This window comes from Lontra canadensis, unplaced genomic scaffold (genome assembly GCF_010015895.1).
Source record: "Lontra canadensis isolate GAN:19392208 unplaced genomic scaffold, GSC_riverotter_1.0 scaffold1, whole genome shotgun sequence".
Taxonomy (NCBI): Eukaryota; Metazoa; Chordata; class Mammalia; order Carnivora; family Mustelidae; genus Lontra; species Lontra canadensis.
The window spans coordinates 117,203,017-117,223,172 of record NW_022630995.1 but is presented as its reverse complement, the minus strand read 5'-3'; the positions used below and the strand labels follow the sequence as shown (position 1 = coordinate 117,223,172).

General features: G+C 40.7%; 1 non-coding gene across 1 annotated transcript; it reads right to left on the bottom strand.

Moving 5' to 3' along the window:
- Positions 1 to 11,987: 11,987 nt before the first annotated feature.
- LOC116871910 lies at positions 11,988 to 12,151 on the bottom strand. Its single transcript, XR_004383560.1, has one exon. It is a non-coding gene; the product is annotated as a U1 spliceosomal RNA (small nuclear RNA).
- Positions 12,152 to 20,156: the final 8,005 nt, after the last annotated feature.

Sequence of the window (20,156 nt, the reverse complement as noted above, 5' to 3'; positions counted from 1 at the left end):
GAAGGGAAGCAGGCTCCCTGCCAAGGACCCTGAGATCATGACCTGAGCCAACGGCAGAGGATTAACCCACAGAACCACCCAGGTGCCCTATAATTTAAATTTTTATCGGAGAAAGACATGTACTCAGATTTTAACAAGACCTGTAATGAAAAGCAGTACCCTCTGCTCCACTCATTTACTTATTTAAAAAAAATTTAAACAATGTATTACTCACAATGTTTTGCACAAAACTAAAATTTTTCTAGACATATCAAGAAGTAGTAAAGAGTGAACACAAAATCAAGAAAAACAGGAATTAATAGATACTGACTTCAAGATCTGTCAGCTGGAATTAGCAGAAAAACTAAAAAAAAAAAAAAAGGCATAAGTCCTCCTCTTCTCCCACCCTCACCACCACAATCATCCCCACTGATCAGTATCTATCTCTGAGGGTTTTTTGGGTTTTGTTTTTTTCTTTTCTTTTGTTTTTTTCTTTTTAAATTCCAGTATGGTTACCATACGATGTTATATTAGTTTCAGGTGTATAATATAGTGATTCGAAAATTCTATACATTACTCAGTGCTCATCCTAATAAGTGTACTCTTAATCCTCTTCACCTATTTCTCCCATCCCCCATCACCTCCCCTCAGGTAACCACCTGTTCTCTATAGTCAAGAGTCTGTTTTTTATCTGTCCCCCCCCCCCGTTCATTCGTTGTTTCCTAAATTCCACAAATGAGTGAGATCATATGATATTTGTCTTTCTCTGACTGACTTACTTCCCTTAGCATTATATTCTCTAGCTCCACCCACGTTGTTGCAAATGGCAACATTTCATTCCTTTTTTCTGGCTGAATAATATTCCATTGTCTATATATACCACATCTTCTTTATTCATTCATCTATCGATGGACACGTGGGCTGCTTCCATAATTTGGCTATTGTAAATAACACTACAATAAACACAGGAGTGTATGTACCCCTTTGAATTAGTGTTTTTGTATTTTTTGAGTAAATACCCAGTGGAGTGATTACTGAACCTTAGGATAGTTTTATTTTTAATTTTTTGAGGAACCTCCGTACTGTTTTCCAGTTTGCATTCCCACCAACAGTGCAAGAAGATTCATTTTTCTTCGCATCCTCACCAGCACTTGTTTCTTGTGTTTTTTATTTTAGCTTTTCTGAGAGCTATGAGGTGACATCTCATTGTTGATTTACGTTTCCCTGATAATGAGTGATGCTGAGTAGTTTTTCATATGTCTGTTGGCCATCTGTATGTCTTCTTTGGAGAAATGTCTGTTCACATCTTCTGCCCATTTTTAAATTGGATTATCTGAGTTTCATAGTGTCGAGTTGTACAAGTTCTCTATGTTAATATCCAACATCCCCTATATTGGATATTAGCCCTTCATTGGATATGTCATTTGCAAATATCTTCTCCAATTCAGTAGGTTGTCTTTTAGATTTGTTGACTATTTCCTTTGCTGTACAGAAGCTTTTTATTTTGATGTAGTCCCAATAAAGAAGAGGCAAGAATATGCAAAGGGAAAAAGACAGTCCTTCAACAAATGGTGTTGGGAAAACTGGACAGCTACAGAGAGAATGAAACTGGGCCACTTTCTTACACCACACACAAAAATAAACTCAAAATGGGGACACCTGGTTTGCTCAGTTGGTTAAGTGTCTGCCTTTGGCTCAGGTCATGATCTCAAGATTGTAGGATTGAGTCCTGCATCGGGCTCCTTGCTCAGTGGGGACCCTGCTTCTCCCTCTGCCTGCTGCTACCCCTGCTCGGGCTCTCTCTCTCTCTCTTAATCTTTGATAAATAAATACATAAAATCTTAAAAAAAAAACAAAACTCAAGATGGATTAAGGACCTAAATGTGAGACCTGAAACCATGAAAATCCTAGAAGAGAGCACAGACAATAATGTCTTTGACACTGGCCATAGCAAAATTTTTCTAGGCATGTCCCCTGAGGGAAGGGAAACAAGAGCAAAAAAAAAAAAAAAAATCTACTCAATTTTAATGGGACTGACAGTTATTTATTTCTTGATAAATAACAGGTTCACTCTACTATTTTTTCTCCAATTTTACACATGCGCATGAAGGACGGGAAGAGCAGAAAGAGAGAGAATCTCAAGCAGGTTCCATGCTCACCATAGAGCCCAACAGGGGGCTCCATCTCATGACCTGGAGATCATGACCCGAGGGGAAACCACAAGTCAGACGCCCAACTGACTAAGCAACCCGGGTGCCCCATATTGTTATTTATTTTCAACCAATTAGTTATCTTACACCTCCAAAAAACTGCCTTTTTTGTTTTTAGTGTATTCTCGTTTTATCCATCCATCCTTTACTCATTCATTCATAATGCTTGATAGCAGGGTAAATGTCCTCTTAAGTTATACATGTGAATCAGGTAAACCCCGCTCTCTCGCTCTCACTCTTTCTGCAAATAGCCACCCCTGGAGCTCCTTGGCCTTCTGTTCCAGTTGGGATTGGTTGCTCTCTAGGTCTGATGCGCAACTATCATCCTGGAACTTCCTTTGCCTTTCTTGTGTGGGATTCCCTGTTCCCTAGATCCTACGTCTTTTTAAGTTAACTTTCCATAGTGTGGAGAACCTCTTCTAAGTAGCTTCCAAATAAAAGCTACATGATAAATAAAGTTTAGAAAACTTGGAATGTTTGAAGATGACTATATTCTACCCTCACGTTGATTTGGCTGGGAACTTAATTTTCAGTAGAAAATAATTTCTTCTGAGATTACGAAGATACTGTTCCATTGTCCTCTAGTTCCTGTGTGTATGTTGAGAAGCCTGTTTTTTCCATTCACAAGATTTTGTATATAAACTTTTTTCTCTTTCTGAAAGATTTAGGGATATTATCATTATCCTGGTGTTCTGAAAATTCATGTTGATGTGCTTTACTGCCAATATTTTAAAATTTATTTGCTATAATATTCAGAGGACTCTTTCTATCTGAAGAGTTATAACCTTCATTTCTGAGTAAGCTCCGGAAGATCAGGAATTTTACTGCCTTACTCTTTACTGCTGTGTCCCCCAGGTTCTGGCACATCAGAGGTACTCACTAAATATGAACAAGTGAATTCACGACTAAATGAATAGGGGAATTTTTTGGTAATACTTTTTTGTTAATTTCCTTCCTCCCTTTCTTTTATTATTTGGAACTTTTCTGGTTCTCTTGTTTTCTTATCTGTTCTTTCTTTTATTTTAGATCTCTTTGTCTCTGTTTTAATTTCTGTGGAATTTCCTTGGCTTTACCTTCTAAACATGTGTGTGTGTGTGTGTGTGTGTGTGTGTGTGTGTGTGTGTGTTTAAGATTTTATTTATTTATTTGAGATAGAGAGCAAGCCAGCAAATGAGGAAGTGAGAACACAAGTTGGGGGAAGGACAAGCAGACTCCCTGCAGAGCACCACATCTGACTGGGGCTAAAACGCAGGACCCCAAGATCACAAACTGAGCCGAAGTCAGATGCGTAACCAACTGAGCCACCTAGGTACGCCTCAAAATGTTCCTTTTATAAATTAGTACATTTTTCTTGTTCTAAGAATATCTTATGTCCTATACATATCTTAAAACTTGAGGATATCACACTTGTTTACTTGTTTTACTTTAATTTACTCAAAAGTTAGGTGAAAAAATTAGTCTGCTTCTTTTGCTTTACCCTCTGGGGTTTTAAGTTTCAGATTTTTTCTGTTCTACTAAGTTACTTAGCACACATCCATCTGCTTTCTACATTCTCTTCTCTGTTGTAGTCTTTTTTCTTTTTTTTTTAAATTCTGTCCTTTATAGTTTTTTTTTAATTTAAAGATTTTATTTATTTATTTATTTGACAGAGAGAGATCACAAGTAGGCAGAGAGGCAGGCAGAGAGAGAGGGGGAGACAGGCCTCCCACTGAGCAGAGAGCCTGATGCGAGGCTCGATCCCAGGACCCTGAGACCATGACCAGAGGCGAAGGCAGAGGCTTATTAGCCCACTGAACCACCCAGGCGCCCCATGGGTAAGTTTTTTTATGAAGACTTGAACACAGCATGGAAAAATAATCTTGGTCATGAAGATGGTGAATGAGTTATTATTGTTTTTAGGTAATAAAATATAATGTTTTAATAAGTGGTCATAGCATATAAAACATTTTGTATAAGTGTGAAAAGTTACTCTCCTGGATTTTATTTGAAAGTTTTAGTGAGGATTTATACCACTTTTGATGGCCTTTGCAGAAATTCTAAGGCAAAGTAATACTAAGCACTTGTCTACCCAAAATAGGGAGGAGAGAAGGGGAAAAAATAACATCTCTAAAAACTATTGTTTCACACATATTAAACACAGAAACAACTCAAGGACAATGCAAATAGTGCTTTCATTTCAGCATAGGCCCTTCGATGGCAGATAACTTCGCTCCCTCTTGGTGGCGCTATCTGCAAGGAGTTTAATGAAAGAGCCTGAACCACTAACCCCCAAAAGAAAGTGCAAGGAGTCTTTGCAGGGACTGATCATCTCCCAGAAGTACAGTTGATAAAATCGAGATAAAAACTCGGTTTCCCTCAATAATCTAAAGCAAGCAATGTCTACCGTAGTGGTCTGTCATTTTATTTATTTATTTATTTTTTAGATTTTATTTATTGATTTGACAGAGAGAGATCACAAGTAGACAGAGAGGCAGGCAGAGAGAGAGAGAGGGAAGCAGGCTCCCCGCTGAGCAGAGAGCCCGATGCGGGACTCGATCCCAGGACCCTGAGATCATGACCTGAGCTGAAGGCAGCGGCTTAACCCACTGAGCCACCCAGGCACCCGTGGTCTGTCATTTTAAAGACAATTTACTTACAAAGTTAATACATACACACATTAAAAAGTCGAGTCATACTGAAGACTTCTAAAAATGTATGCCCCTTTATCACTTCTTTTAGTTTTTTCTTTTTCTTTTTTTTAGCTTTTTCTTTTGACAGTTACATGCATATTCTAGGAAAATAAGGTATATACAGCCATCTTTTGATTAACTTTTGGTATTATTAACTGACTTCTGGGTTAGTCTAGACCCTCCAAGAGGCAGACACAAAAGTGGGAAATTGATTAGGACAATGCCTCTAAGGACAAAGGGAGAGGGAACAAAGGGAAAATTGAAATGCTGTCAGACGGTTCTGCAGGCCTTCCTAAGTCAGAGAGAGGGAAAGGGGGAAGATTGGGCAGAATCACTTTATAGTGCAGAGCAATTCGAAGGAAAAGTCAGCAAGGCCCTTGGGGACTCTCTGAATCATGGTCACCCATTGGAGAAATCCCCTCTCTCCCAGAAACCAGTTCACCTTAATATCCCTTTCTCTCTCAGTCACTGCTGGGAGCAGCCGCTGGGAAGGACAGACTCGGTATAAAGGTAGTGATGGATTTCAAAGCGCAGCGACTGGGCCCATTGGATGGATATGTGTGTGTTCCCCGCAGTTAGAAATCTGAGAACCAAGATGCCCTTCAATGGATGAATGGATAAGGAAGATGTGGTCCATATACACTATGGAGTTATTATGCCTCCATCAGAAAGGATGAATACCCAACTTTTGTAGCAACATGGACGGGACTGGAAGAGATTATGCTGAGTGAAGTAAGTCAAGCAGAGTCAATTTTCGCATGGTTTCACTTATTTGTGGAGCATAACATAACATGGAGAACAAGGGGAGATGGAGAGAAGGGCGTTGAGGGAAATTGGAAGGGGAGGTGAACCATGAGAGACTATGGACTCTGAAAAACAATCTGAGGGTTTCGAAGGGGCGGGGCGTGGGAGGTTGGGGGAACCAGGTGGTGGGTATTGGGGAGGCACGGATTGCATGGAGCACTGGGTGTGGTGCAAAAACAATGAATACTGTTACTCTGAGAAGAAATAAAAAATTAAAAAAAAAAAAAAAAAGAAATCTGAGAAGGGACGTTCTCATGCCAGTATGATAGGTGAAGATTTCAGCTCCCTTTCACAGACCGTTTCCCCTCTTTTCTTCTCTCCAGTATAATGATACTCCAATTTTGATTACATCCATATTCAGGGTTGTCATTATTACATTTCCATAAAATTTGCTCATAGCTGAGCCAGAGATGGTATTATACTATTTTCACTGTGTACTTTTTGTATTTTCTGGAGATAGTAACTACCTCATTTTTCCCACCACTTGCTTAGTTTTGAAATTACCACTAAAGTTTCCCACATTCCCAATAGATTTGTAAAATACTTCTTACTATAAATTTCCACATAGTAAACATAACAGCAAATCTGCTAAGTTCCGGAGAGGGCTGGTAAATGATTAACAACTAGCTGACCTGGGGTGGAGGGGGGGTAGGGGCAACTGAACTCTGAAGTTTAGCTTTTCCCCTTTCATTGTGTAAATACAGATTCACACAGGACCTACTTCAAGCTACCAGTTGTGATGTCACTGACTGCAGGGTTGGAAAGAGAAGGACACAGTGTCTTCTTGTGAGCCTGTACAAGTTGGCTCTGGCACATCATGGAATTGGTCCTCCTGGAACTCTTCTGCCTCGTGTTCCAATCTGCTCTTGTCACTCTGTAGGTTTGCTGTAACCTCACCTCTCTTGTATTTCCCTGTTTTTCTTCTAATTCCTGAAGTAGGTATTTAAAAAAATTTTTTTTAATATTTTATTTATTTATTTGACACAGAGAGAGAGAGAGTGAGAGAGGGAACATAGGCAGGAGGAGTGGGAGAGGGAGAAGCAGGCTTCCCACTGAGCAGGGAGCCAGATTTGGGGCTCGATTCCAGGACCCTGGGATCATGACCTGAGTCGAAGGCAGACGCTTAACAACTGAGCCACCCAGGTACCCCAGAAGTAGGTATTAATTTATCCTGTCATTTCGATGAAGCGTATCTTCTCGTTATTTCCTGAGAAAGGCCATATAGCAGGTTGACAAGCTTTCAATTCTGTTTGCATCTACATTTTCAAACTTGCCTGAGAATGTCTCCCTCTACCCAATAGTTCCCTGATAATTTTCTTCTAGAGCTCTAGTTTTAAAACTAGGTCTCCTCAGAAATTTATAGGCATCGCTCCCTAGTCTTTTAGCTCCCTAATGTTGCTGTTGAGAAGTGTGATACCATTATCTCCTCAAATGTTCTTTTAAAGGTTTTATTAATTTTTTTATTTGAGAGAGAGAGAGAAAGAGAGAAGGACAGCAGACTCTACAACTGAATACAGAGCCCTGTGTGGGGATCAGTCCTACCACCCTGAGATCAAGACCTGAGCTTAAACCAAGAGTGAGTTGCTTAACTGACTGAGCCACCTGGGCACCCTATTTCCTCAGACTTCTATTTTTTACTTATTTTTATTTATTTATTTTAAATTTTATTTGTCAGTGAGAAAGAAAGCGAGCACAAGCAGGGAGAGGAGCAAGCAGAGGGAGAAGCAAGCTCCTGGCTGAGCAGGGAGCCTGATGTGGGACTTGATCCCAGGATCCCGGCTGGGATCATGACCCAAGCCAAAGGCAGATGCCTCACCATCTGAGCCACCGAGGAATTCCTCATCAAACTTTTAAATGCAAAGTGATTTTCTCTCCATGAGTGTTTAGAATCATCTCTGTCCTTAGTGGTTTGCAATCTTGCATTTTTTTTTTTTTAGATTTTAAAAATCATGCACCTTTTTTTTTTTTTTAGATTTTAAAAATTAACATATAATGTATTATTAGCCCCAGGGGTACAGGTCTGTGAATCGCCAGGCTTACACACTTCACAGCACTCACCATAGCACATACCCTCCCCAATGTCCATAACCCCACCACCCTCTCCCTACCCTCTCCCCCCAGCAACCCTCAGTTTGTTTCATGAGATTAAGAGTCTCTTATGGTTTGTCTCCCTCCTGATCCCATCTTGCTCCATTTATTCTTTTCCTATCCCCAACCCCCCCATGTTGCCTCTCAACTTCCTTATATCAGGGAGATCATATAATAATTGTCTTTCTCTGATTTACATATTTTGCTAAGCATAATACCCTCTAGTTCCATCCATGTCATTGCACATGGCAAGATTTCATTTCTTTTGATGGCTGCATAGTATTCCATTGTATATATATACGACATCTTCTTTATCCATTCATCTGTTGATGGACATCTAGGTTCTTTCCATAGTTTGGCTATTGTGGACATTGCTGCTATAAACATTCAGATGCACGTGCCCCTTCGGATCACTACATTTGTATCTTTAGGGTGATCATGCACTTTTTTATAAATATTTTCTCATTCCGTGTTAGTAGCAATCTTTCAATCTGTACACTCACATATAAGTTGTCCATTCAGTTTGGACAATTATTTCCATCAATTCTAGTTACCTTTCTTCTTTGGTTTTATTGAAATTTCCTCCCTTTCTTATTTTTAAGTATATCTTTATTTTCTTCCTATTAGACAGATATTGAGCGTGCTGGATAGACTAAAAACAAAAGCAACAACAAAAAAACCTTTTCCTTTTCTTTTTTTTTTCTCTTTTTGTTCTTTCTAGCCATTTTCTCAATTTCACCTGCCAAAGTTTTCACAGAATTTTTTTATGCCTGTCATCTAATCTGTGATTGTTAAGAACTCTATTTTATTCTCTGCTACTTCCTTTTAATAATATCCTCTTTGTTTCTTGTATGCAGTATCTTTTCATATCTCTCTGAGGATATCAATTAAAGTTAAAGTTTTTATTTTCATCTCTTTATTGTTTATTTTCAGTCTTTAAAAAGTTGTTTATGGTCTTTATCTAACATATAGGAGGCATATTTTTCAAATGCCTGGCAATCCTGTGTCCCCAGTTCTAAAAAATCAAATAGAAATTCTGGAGACATCGGCTGGTTCACTGTGGTTTTTTCAGAGGACCATCAGATTTTTCCATTTTGGACCGCCACATGTCAGAATCAATAGAACTTTCCTCTTGTGTGGTTCAGTTTCTTAAAGAAATAGCTACCAATCTCTTGCCCGGGGGATGGCCGGCCGTCTGGAGGAGGATGTGGGAAGCGTTCCTCTCTCAAGGTCATTTCAACAGTCTTTTTTTTTTTTTTTTTTAAGATTTTATTTATTTATTTGAGAGAGAGAGACAGTGAGAGAGAGCATGAGCGAGGAGAAGGTCAGAGAGAGAAGCAGACTCCCCGCAGAGCCAGGAGCCCGATGCGGGACTCAATCCCGGGACTCCAGGATCATGACCTGAGCCGAAGGCAGTCGTCCAACCAACTGAGCCACCCAGGCGTCCCTTTTTTTTTTTTTTTAAAGATTTTATTTATTTATTTGAGAGAGAGACAGTGAGAGAGAGCATGAGCGCATTTCAACAGTCTTGTTATAGAATCTCATTTAAACATGAATTGAGGCCTTCCTGTGTATAGGCATCATGGAAGAGCTGGAAATCTGAAGAAGAAAGGACGAGGTTCCTACACTCAGGGAACTTGATCCAGTGGGGAAGCAGGAGAGCAACAGACAGTTGTAATCCAGTGTAGAAAGGTTATAAGAAGACGTGACTTCGTCCAGAAGTGATTAAACACTATCCCATCTCCAACTCAGGCACAAGCCATACAGGCACCCACCACCTGTCCCGTTTCCCATTTCCCACCACTCTTGCCTGCCCGACTCTTAGCTTCATTTCTCTTTTCCTCTGGTGTCCTTAGTTTTCTGGGATTAATTATTTGGTTTCTTCCCCCCAAAATCATCATGTAGATGCAGTATTTAAGGTTAAATTATAATACTGTTTGCCTGAGGAGGAAGACATGTGTTATAAATGGAGAAACTGATTTTGTAGAGATTGTTCTATAGACAGACAGTCATAGAGAAGACAAAGGCAATATGATGTCATTAAGGACACCCAAGAAAAATATCCTGACCATAGCTTATTAGAAAAAAAAGTGATGTTTTAACTTACAATTGCCATAAGTGTTTAGTAAAAGTTAACTTTATAATTTTATTTTCCCTTAAATTTATGGCAATTCTGTTATAAATGAATGCATTTTACATAAACAATTTATCTTTAGTTTTTTTTGTGTTTGACCTTGTTACTGTCTTTGGGAACATCAGGACAAGAGCAGACACTTTAGTGTTTCTGTGACTGACTTGATTCATTCTTTAATCAATGACCGCTTCACATTTTTTAAAAACATTAATTCATCTTATTATTACCAACCAATGATTTTTCAATGTCAGAATACAATTCGCAACTGAAATATAAAAGTTTGCTTCATTATTAAGAAAGTGTCTGGGGGTGCCAGTTGGTTCAGCCTTGATCTTGGGTTCCGATTGTGATCTCAGGAACTTAGGATCTAGCCCTGCATTAGACTCCCTGCTGAGAAGGGGGCTCTGCCTTCTGCTCCCCCTGCATGTACTGTCTCTCTCCCTCTCTGTCAAATAAATAAATAAAATCTTTAAAAAAATTAAAAAAGCAAGTGATGATGGAAAAATTTTTTTAAAGTAAGCTTTACGCCCAACTCATGGCGTAACTTCAACTCATGGCCTCACGAGCAAGAATTACATGCTTACCAACTGAGCCAGCCAGTTGCCGCTCAACTCAGACATTTTGAACAGGCTTCAAACTTACAGATTTTGAATGAAGCAGCCATATAATTGAGAGCCAGCCAAAATAAAACAAGAGGAGGTAATGTATGTCACCTCTAGCCTACAAAAGCTTTCACTGGTGACTCACCAGCCTCTTATTCCCTCTGCTGACCAAATGTGGAGGACAGGAAAGCCCAGTAGGAGAACAGAAACACACACACAAAATAGCTTGCTCTCCTGAATGGATTTCATTTAAATGGTGAATAAACTATTCTACAAGCCACGGGGATATGTGGATTTATCTGTTACAGTGGTTACTATTACCTTAATGGATACACCTCTTCATGAAACTATCCTGCAACTCCATTTGTTTTATTTTTTTTTTCAGGCTCATTCATTCCTTTATTTATTTTAAGTAATCTTTACACCAAGTGTGGGGCTTGAACTCATAACCCCAAGATCAAGAGTCACAAGCTCCACCACGGACCGAGCCAGCCCAACGTCCCTCACACGCTCATTAATTTAAGAAATATTTAACAACAAGTAAAGAGCAGCCGCTGTATCAAGCCATTGGGATGTAGTAGTAAGTAAGACTGGTAAGGTGCTAGCTCTCTTGGAGCTTATATTCTCATGGAAGGGAGACAGCCATTAAATGAGTAAGCAAAGAAATAGTAACCAGGGTCAGATAGGAGGAGGTGCTAGGAAAGAAATAAGACAGAGTGAAGACCAGCAGGATGTAGAGGCTGGTGTAGATGGGGCGCTCATGGAAGGACACTGTGACGATATGACATTTGGGCGGAGGCTTGAACGATGCCTCAGCTACATTTCTTTGGAAAAGAAGCATTTTCCAAAATGAAAACTTCCTTTCTAATATCCTTTCAAAATAAGCCTTTCTGCTCTGAATCAGAGTACATGCCAATGAATCCTCAGAAATGTCTCCCTAACATAAGATAGCTGATTCCACAGCTAGAGCAGTAGCAACCGAACCACGATCACCTGACTTGACCAAAGTACTTTTTGACAATCCCAGAGCCCTTGATTACCTAACTGCTGAACAAGGGGGCATTTGTACGATCACAAATCCACCTGTTGCACATGGATAAATGCCTCTGAAGGCGTAGAAATTCAATTACACGAGATCAGGGAACAAGCCCGTTGGTTATAACAAATTTCACCTATTGACCACCACCCCCCTCAATCTTTCGACCTACTTAGCACGTTACCTTCAGGTTTGTCTCCTGGTTTAGAACCATCATAAAAACTAGATTTGTCATGTTACTTTTGATTCTGCTTTGCATAATTATTTTTAAGTCTTGTGCCTGCTGCTTGGCAAATCTTCGTAGAAATAAATTCTGTAGGGTGACACCAGTTCAGTGCTTTGATATGCTCTCTGACATTTATGACCTTGACAAGATACAGACTTCGAATAAGAACTGCCTGAGAGTTCTCTCTCCTAACCAACCTTGTTTTTTTGTTTTGTGTGTGTGTGTGTGTGTGTGTTTGCCCAGGGGTGAGTGCAAACAAGTCCTGCACTACCACAAATTATGCAGTTGAGTTTCCCACATTTGGGGACATCTCAGGGGTCAGCACATCTGGAATACAAAGGATGAGCCTCATCCTCAGAAAACAGCCTACATGATCATGTTATCTCCCCTGCCATGTTAGTATCGTAACCTCCCTTGAGACCAATTATGGCCTTAAATGGTTTCCAACTGCTATGCACTTGCCTTCTGATGTGGGACATAACAACCGGAATAGGTCCTTCCTGGCACCAAAGGACAAAAACCACTAAATGCAGAAAACCAAACTCTTGACCAGTGTTACTTTGGAGAAAATCTGGATCAAAAAGGGGAAATGTGAAACTGAATAAAAGAAACCTCATTTAAAATGGAGTAAGGAGGCCAGAGGGAAACCTTGTACACCCTACCACTTGTCATCAATTGTAGAACCAACAGAAAGAGACATACCTTGCCTCCTTGCCCAGCAACAACCTCAATCAATTTAAAAGAAAAACAAAAACCCACAACCCAGCCAATGAGAAGCCATCAATACCCTGATCTCTTGCTTTCCTCCAAACGACTTTAATTCAAAGCAGTCCCTCACAGTTTCCTCCTTTTCTCTATAAAGGTTTCTGTCCCTTCATCTCCACACTTGCTTATGGTTTGCCATAGTTTGAATATCTTGACTGGCAATTCCTTTGCTATTTCTGAAAAAAACTATTTTGCTGGGAAAGAGCTGGCTGTCAGGGTCAAAAACCTTGAGCAGAATCAGTCTTGTATTTTTTTTAAAAGATTTTCTTTATTTATTTGACGGATAGAGATCACAAGTAGACAGAGAGGCAGGCAGGGAGAAAGAGGAGGAAGCAGGCTCCCTGCTGAGCAGGGAGTCTGATGTGGGGCTCGATCCCAGGACCCTGGGATCATGACCTGAGCCAAAGGCAGAGGCTTTGACTCACCAATCCACCCAGGCACCCCCAGTCTTGTATTTTAAAAGATGACTTTGGCTGCTCGGGAATATTGTAGGATGTCCAGGTAGAAGCCAGGAGAAACTTAGGAGGCTGTTGCAATAATCCAGGCAAAGTGAGACAATGAATTGGACCAGGGTGGCAGCAGAAGACACATGGTGAGGAGGGGCTGAATTACAGATGTAGTTTGAGTGAAGAGTGGACAGGATTTGCTGATGATTTAGATATAAAGAAAGAAAATGACAATCAATGACAACTCCAGGGATTTTAGCCTGAGACTCAGAAGGATGAGGTTGCCATCTGCTGTGATAGAAAAGACCCCATGAAGAGCTGGTTTAAGAATGAATATTGAGAGCTTGGTTTGGGAGATGTTAAACTTGACATGTTTATTAGACACTGTATGCCTCATCTTATTAATTGCCAAAATAATTCTGAAAGTAGGTATTATTGTCAATTTCATCTTACAGATGAGAAAAACCAGAGTTGAGGGAAGTTAACTAAGTTGCCCATCCTCACACACTAGTAAATGGAAGAGGCAGATTAGAACCTGAGTCTTTTGGAATCCAAAATCAGGGTTCATCCCAGCACCAATCTGTCCTACCTTCTTCTACAGACTGTTTTTCACCTTACTCTCTATGACCTAGAATTTTTCCACCTTGCTTTCAATACAAACTGTTCTTAGGAAGTCTCTATCTCTGGTACCTGGTTACTACCTAAACTCTGATGATTAAGCATAGGATTTTTACGTGATGACCATGCATGGCAGAGATTGCTATAATCAAATCTCCCCTAAGTTCCAAATGTGTCCATGACTGCCTAGGTAGACACTAAATTCTCAGCTCCCCTTACAGCTACGTGTAACAATACAACTAAATTATGGCTGAGCCATAGGAATGAAGTGGCATTTGTGACTTCCAGACCATATACTTAGAAGGAAGCTGCTTTCCTTTCTCTTCCTCTTTCCCATTTCCTTTGGTCTAGAACCAGGACATGCTGGAGCACAAGGGATATACCTTCAGGGAAGGTGGGGCAAAAGAAAGAGTCTGGGTCCCTAAATGACATTGTAGAGCAGAGCTGGCTTCTTCTCCTGACCATCCAACACCTTAGACTACTTTTAAAATAAGAGAAATTAAACCTTCTCTATTCTGTAAGCCAGTATTAGGAGCAGCTGAACTACTGGCTTAGCCATATATAGCACTGATCAGTCAATATACCACAGCTTCCAGAAGGTAGTACCATATAGTGGTCAAGAATACAGGATCTACCGGACAGTGGGTCCGGTCCTGTCTATGCTCTTCAGTAGCTGTGCATCCTGGCCTGCCTACAGAATCTCTCTGTGCCTCAGGTCCTGTATTTTATTTTACTTTTTGCAGATTCCATTTATTTACTTATTTATTTAGAGCCCAAGTCGGGGGAGGAGCAGAGGAAGGAGGAGTGAGAGAATCTTCAGCAGACTCTGCGCAGAGCATTGATCCCAATGTGGTGCTCGATCTCATGACCCTGAGATCACGAACTGAGCCGAAATCAAGAGTTGAACACTGAACCGACTGAGCCACCCAGGCGCCTCTCAGCTCCTGTACTTTAAGAATAACAAGAGTATCTACCTCATAAAGACTTTACTGTGGTTAAATAATTTGTTTATTTATTTATTTTATTTTTCAAAAATATTTTATTTATTTGACACAAAGAGAGATCACAAGTAGGCAGAGAGGCTGACAGAGAGAGGCAGGGTAAGCAGGCTCCCTGCCGAGCAGAGAGCCGGATGAGGAACTTGATCCCAGGACTCTGAGACCATGACCTGAGCTGAAGGCAGAGGCTTAACTCACTGAGCCACCCAGGTGCCCCTGGTTAAATAATTTAATACGTGCAGGCCATTTCGAGCACTGGCCGGAGCATGGTGAGGGCTCGATAAATATTAGCTACAGAGGCAATATTTTAAAAGGTGAGAACAAACTATTCATACTGAGATCAAATCATGACCCAGAAAACATCGTATTTGAATTGGGATGAGTGAGGATCAGGCAGGGATCATTTTTGAAAAAGAAATACTTGAGTGCTTTGCCCCTTTCCCTTCCTGGTGACGGCAGAAAAGGCTAGCTGTCCACCCAAACATTGTGCTTCCTCTAACAGCATGCTGTCTCACTCACTATCCAGCCAGGGGCTCTTTGTCCCGAGGCTTTCTAAACTAGTTCCTGGTTGAAGGCTTTAGTATTAGTATTATTGTGATAAAATATACATAATATAAAATTTACTGTTTTAACAATTTTTAAATGGTTCAGCTACAGTCCAGTGTTGGTTAGTACGTTCACATTGTTGTACAGTTATCACCACCGTCTCTAGACCTTTTTCATCATCCCAAACTAAAGCTTTATTCAGTTTATATATATATATATTTATATATTATATATATTTATTATTTTTAAGCTTTTAAAAAAATTTAATTTTAATTCTAGTACACCTAACACACAGGATTATATTAATTTCAGGTGTACAATATACTGATTCAACAATTCTTTACATTATCAGTGCTCATAATGATAAATGTGTTCTTTAATCCCCATTACCTATTTTACCCAGCCGCCCCCCACACCCTTTCTCCGGTAACCATCAGTTTGTTGTCTGTAATCAGTTTCTTGGTTTGTCTCTCTCTCTCTCTTTTTTTCCTCCCTTTGTTCATTTGTTTTCTTTCTTTCTTTCTTTCTTTTTTTTAAGATTTATTGGACAGACAGAGATCACAAGTAGGCAGCGAGGCAGGCAGAGAGAGTCGAGGAAGCAGGCTCCCTGCTGAGCAGAGAGCCTGATGCGGGGGCTCGATCCCAGGACGGTGGGATCGTGACCTGAGCCAAAGGCAGAGGCTTTAAGCCACTGAGCCACCTAGACACTCCTCTTTTTTTTTTTTTTTTAAGATTTTATTTATTTATTTGACAGAGAGAGAGATCACAAGTAGGCAGAGAGGCAGGCAGAGAGAGAGGAAGGGAAGCAGGCTCCCTGCTGAGCAGAGAGCCCCATGAGGAACTTGATCCCAGGACCCTGAGACCATGACCTGAGCTGAAGGCAGAGGCTTTAACCCACTGAGCCACCCAGTTGCCCCCATTTGTTTTGTTTAACTTCTACGTATGAATGAGATCATACGGTATTTGTCTTTCTTGGACTTATTTCGCTTAGCATTATACTCTCTAGCTCCATCCGCGTCTTTGCAAGCGGCAAGATTTCACTCTTTCTTATGGATGAGGAATATTCCATTGTATATCTATATACCATTTCTCCTTCTTCTTCTTCTTCTTTTTTAAGAGAGAGAGAGAGTGAGCATGAGATGGGGGGAGGGGCAGAGTGAGAGGGAAAGAGAATCTTAAGCAAGCTCTGCACCCACTGCAGAGCCCCAAATGGGGCCAGATCTCATGACCCTGAAATCATGAGCTGAGCCGAAATCAAGAGTCTGACGCTTAACCAACTGAGCCACCCAGGCACGCCTCCCTTTAAAAAAGAGGTTTATTTATTTTTATTTTAGAGAGAGAAAGAGAGAAAGAGACAGCATGCATGTGAGTTGGAGAGCAGAGGGTGGGAGGAGCAGTGGGAAAGGGAGAGAGAGAGAGAGAATCTCAAGCAGACTTGGTGTTCAGTATGGAGCCCAAAGGGGGGCTCAATCCCACCACCCTAAGCCAAAACCAAGAGTCTAATGCCCAACTAATGAGCCATCTAGGGCCCCTATACCACACCTTTATCCATTCATCTGTTGATGGACACATGAGTTGCTTTCATAATTTGGCTACTATAAATAATGCTGCAATACACATAGGGGGCATATACCCCTTTGAATTAGTGTTTTTATATTCTTGGGGTAAATACCCGGGAGTGTGATAACTGAATTTTAGGGTACTTCTATTTTTAACTTTTTGAGGAACCTCCATACTGTCCTCCAGAGTGGCTGTACCACTTTGTATTCCCACCAACGGTGCGTGAGGGTTCCTTTTTCTCAACATCCTTCCCAAAAGTTATTGTTTCTTGTGTTATTAAATTAAATTAAAAAAATTTTTTTTAAGGTTTTATTTATTTATTTGACAGACAGAGAGTACAAGTAGGCAGAGAGGAAGGCAGAGTGAGAGGGAGAAGCAGGCTCCCTGTTGAGCAGAGATCCTGATGTGGGGTTCCATCCCAGGACCCTGGGATCATGATCCGAGCCGAAGGCAGAGGTTTAACCCACTGAGCCACCCAGGTGCCCCGTGTTTTTTAATTTTAACCATTCTGACAGGTATAAGGTGATATCTCATTGTGGTTTTGATTTGCATTTCCCTGATGATGAATGATGTTGAAACTCCATATGTTTTAAGCAATAACTCCTCATTCCTTCCTCCCACCAGTTCCTGGCCACCCCTGTTCTACTTTCTGTCTACACACATTTGGTCTTTTTGTTCTGTTTTGTTTTTTAAAGATTTGGTTTATTGCAGAGAGAGACAGGGAGAGAGACTCTGAAGCAGATTCCACTGAGTGAAGAGCTTGTCATGGGCCTCAATCCCATGATCATGAGATCATGACCTGAGTTGAAACCAAGAGTATGATGCTCAATAGACTGAGCCACCAAGGTGTCCCTGTCTACACATATTTGACTAGTCTAGGCACCTAATATAACTGGAATTATAATATTTGTCCTTTTTCCTCTGGCTTACTTCACTTAATAGGATATCTTCAAAGTTCACCCATGTTGTGGTATGTGTCAGAATTTCCTTCCTTTTAAAGGTGGAATATTCCATTGTGTGCATCTATCACATTTGGTTTTGCCACTCATCTGTTGATAGATATTCGCATGGGCTACAGGATTTTTAGAAGTGGATGAGGTTTCTCCAGTTCTCTCTTATACCATCTGATTTAGAAAGCCCTGAGATCTTGGAAAACAGACAAACTTCAAGAAGGAAGGGAATTGTACCCTGAAACAACCAAAAACTGCCCTCTGACCAGGCATACCTGCTTGGGTCCTTTATAAGAGTAAGAAACACATTTTCACGGCATTAATTAACCACTGGAAATGTGGAGTTTATTTGTTACAACATCTTGTGTTACTGCACGGTACTCATACAAAATACTTTTGGTCACTGAACCACAAAAATAATATTTTCCCCCTCTCTCTACTATCACAATGCCTCTGCCTCTAGAAAACCACAGTCCTGGGGCTTCTGGGTGGCTCAGTTGGTTAAGTGTCTGACTTTGGCTCAGGTCATGATCTCAGGGTTCTGGGATCGAGCCCCTTGTTGAGCTCCCTGCTCAGCAGGGAGTCTGCTTGTCTTTCTCCCTCTGCCCCTCTCCCCACTTTTTCTATCTCTCTCTCTCAAATAAATAAATACTTAAAAAAAATAGAAAAGCACAGTCCCTTAATAAAAAAGCAAGCAATATTGAAGGAGGTCTTTGTGCTTTTCCCCCATCAGTAAGGGTAAGAATTTTGACTTATTTTCCAGAACCTACTGAAGATTAGTGCATCTCTTACCTTGACTGAACTAAGATATTCCTCTGTGCAATCTTGGGTCATGTTTCAGTTCAAATAATGCATTTTCTTTAATGAAACTGCACAAAGTCCTTCAGACCAAAATCATCAGGCCTTCACTTGGCAGACGTCCTGGCAAATCAAGAGCAACTTCTGCCATTTGTGTTGGCACTACCCCCAGATGTGTTTGTTTAAGCTCCTTCAGCCAAAATGTATAATGCTTACCTTTCTCATATTTAGCAAGGTTTTGAAAAAAGAGGGCAGCTCCTTCTGTGAAGCACGTACAGACTGATCTTAACCCCATCTGGTGACGGTTACGTAAGAGTGAATAAAACACATTAACAGTTTCCATGCTGACAAGAGTGACTACAGTCAGACTGGCTTACCCAGAATTCCAAGATTCCAGGAGCCTCCAGGTGTCTGGTTTACCTCGTCTCCCTCAGATTCCTCTTTAGGTCATTTCGAAGAGCAACTTGTCTTCCAACACATCTTTTTACTGAAAGGTAGATTTTCCTGGCATTCAGTCTGGAAAAATTAGAAAGCTGGAGATACAAATTTTAAATGTGTGTTGGAAAAGTCAAGGGACAGTAATTGACTCCATCTCTGCAGTGTCGAAAGGACCTGAGAGCACAGTCACATGAGGAGTGCAGTGCTGGCATTAGCGGAAATGCTAAGCCTGATTGTCTCTTGCCATGCTGGCTCCCAGGGTACCAGCTCTTGACAATCTCACCCTGAACGGGGTGTGGGGGTGGGAGAGGATTCAAGAGAAAGGAAAGGGAGAGAGAGGGGTGGGAATGTGAAGCATCAGAAATGGAAGACAGAAGGCAGAATGAAGGAGGAAGAATTGGTAAGGTGGTGGGTGAATCAGAAGGGGAAGAAATGGAAGGAGAAAAGGAGAATAAAGCAAGGAAGAGGGAAAGGGGAAAGAAAAATGTGAAGGAGTGAGGGAAAGGGATGGAAATTAACATTCACCAAGTACATTTTAGATAAATGATAATAGTCTTAAGACTGGAATCTTACTTTTCAATTTGTTGGGACAGGGGCTGGGGGCTGGGCTTTAGCCACTGAGAGCCATGATGTCTACAGAATCTTGTCCTGGATGACAGCTGATTGATAGTTGGAGGCCTTCAGCCAGGAGCAGACCCACAAATTGCAGGGCCCTGCACAAAATGAAAACAGGGGATCTCCTGTTTTAAAATTACTATGAGTTTCAAGATGGTGACAGCAGAGTATGAAAGCAATTGTGGGGCCCTCCCGAGCACGGGGCCTTCAGCAGCTCCACAGATTTCATTTCCATAAAGCTCATCTTGTCCTCAACATATTGGCATGACTAGAAAGCTAGAAAAGGAACTTACATTCAGGTAGTGTCTATATGATAGAAAACCATCTGGTTGACCAAAATTGCATCTTGGGCACCATTTAAGTGAAATGGTCGCTTAGAATTTTTCTTAGACCATCTATTTGCCTTATGTTATATCAACTTAGCTCAGTTTTCTTTTGTACCTGGCTCTCCCGCCTAGGGCTTTAAGATAAGACTTGTGCTTGCTTAGTTAGGACAATAACTACTATGAAATTAATAGCTACTCGTAGTTTTAAATATCAGGCTCAAAGATGGTATTAATTGCACAAGAAAGGGTCAGGCATTAGCTCAAATTTATCAAACATAAGGAGACCTTGTGATAAGCTCATGCAGACACAGAGGAAGAAAGCATAGAGAAGAAATTCATAAAAATGTA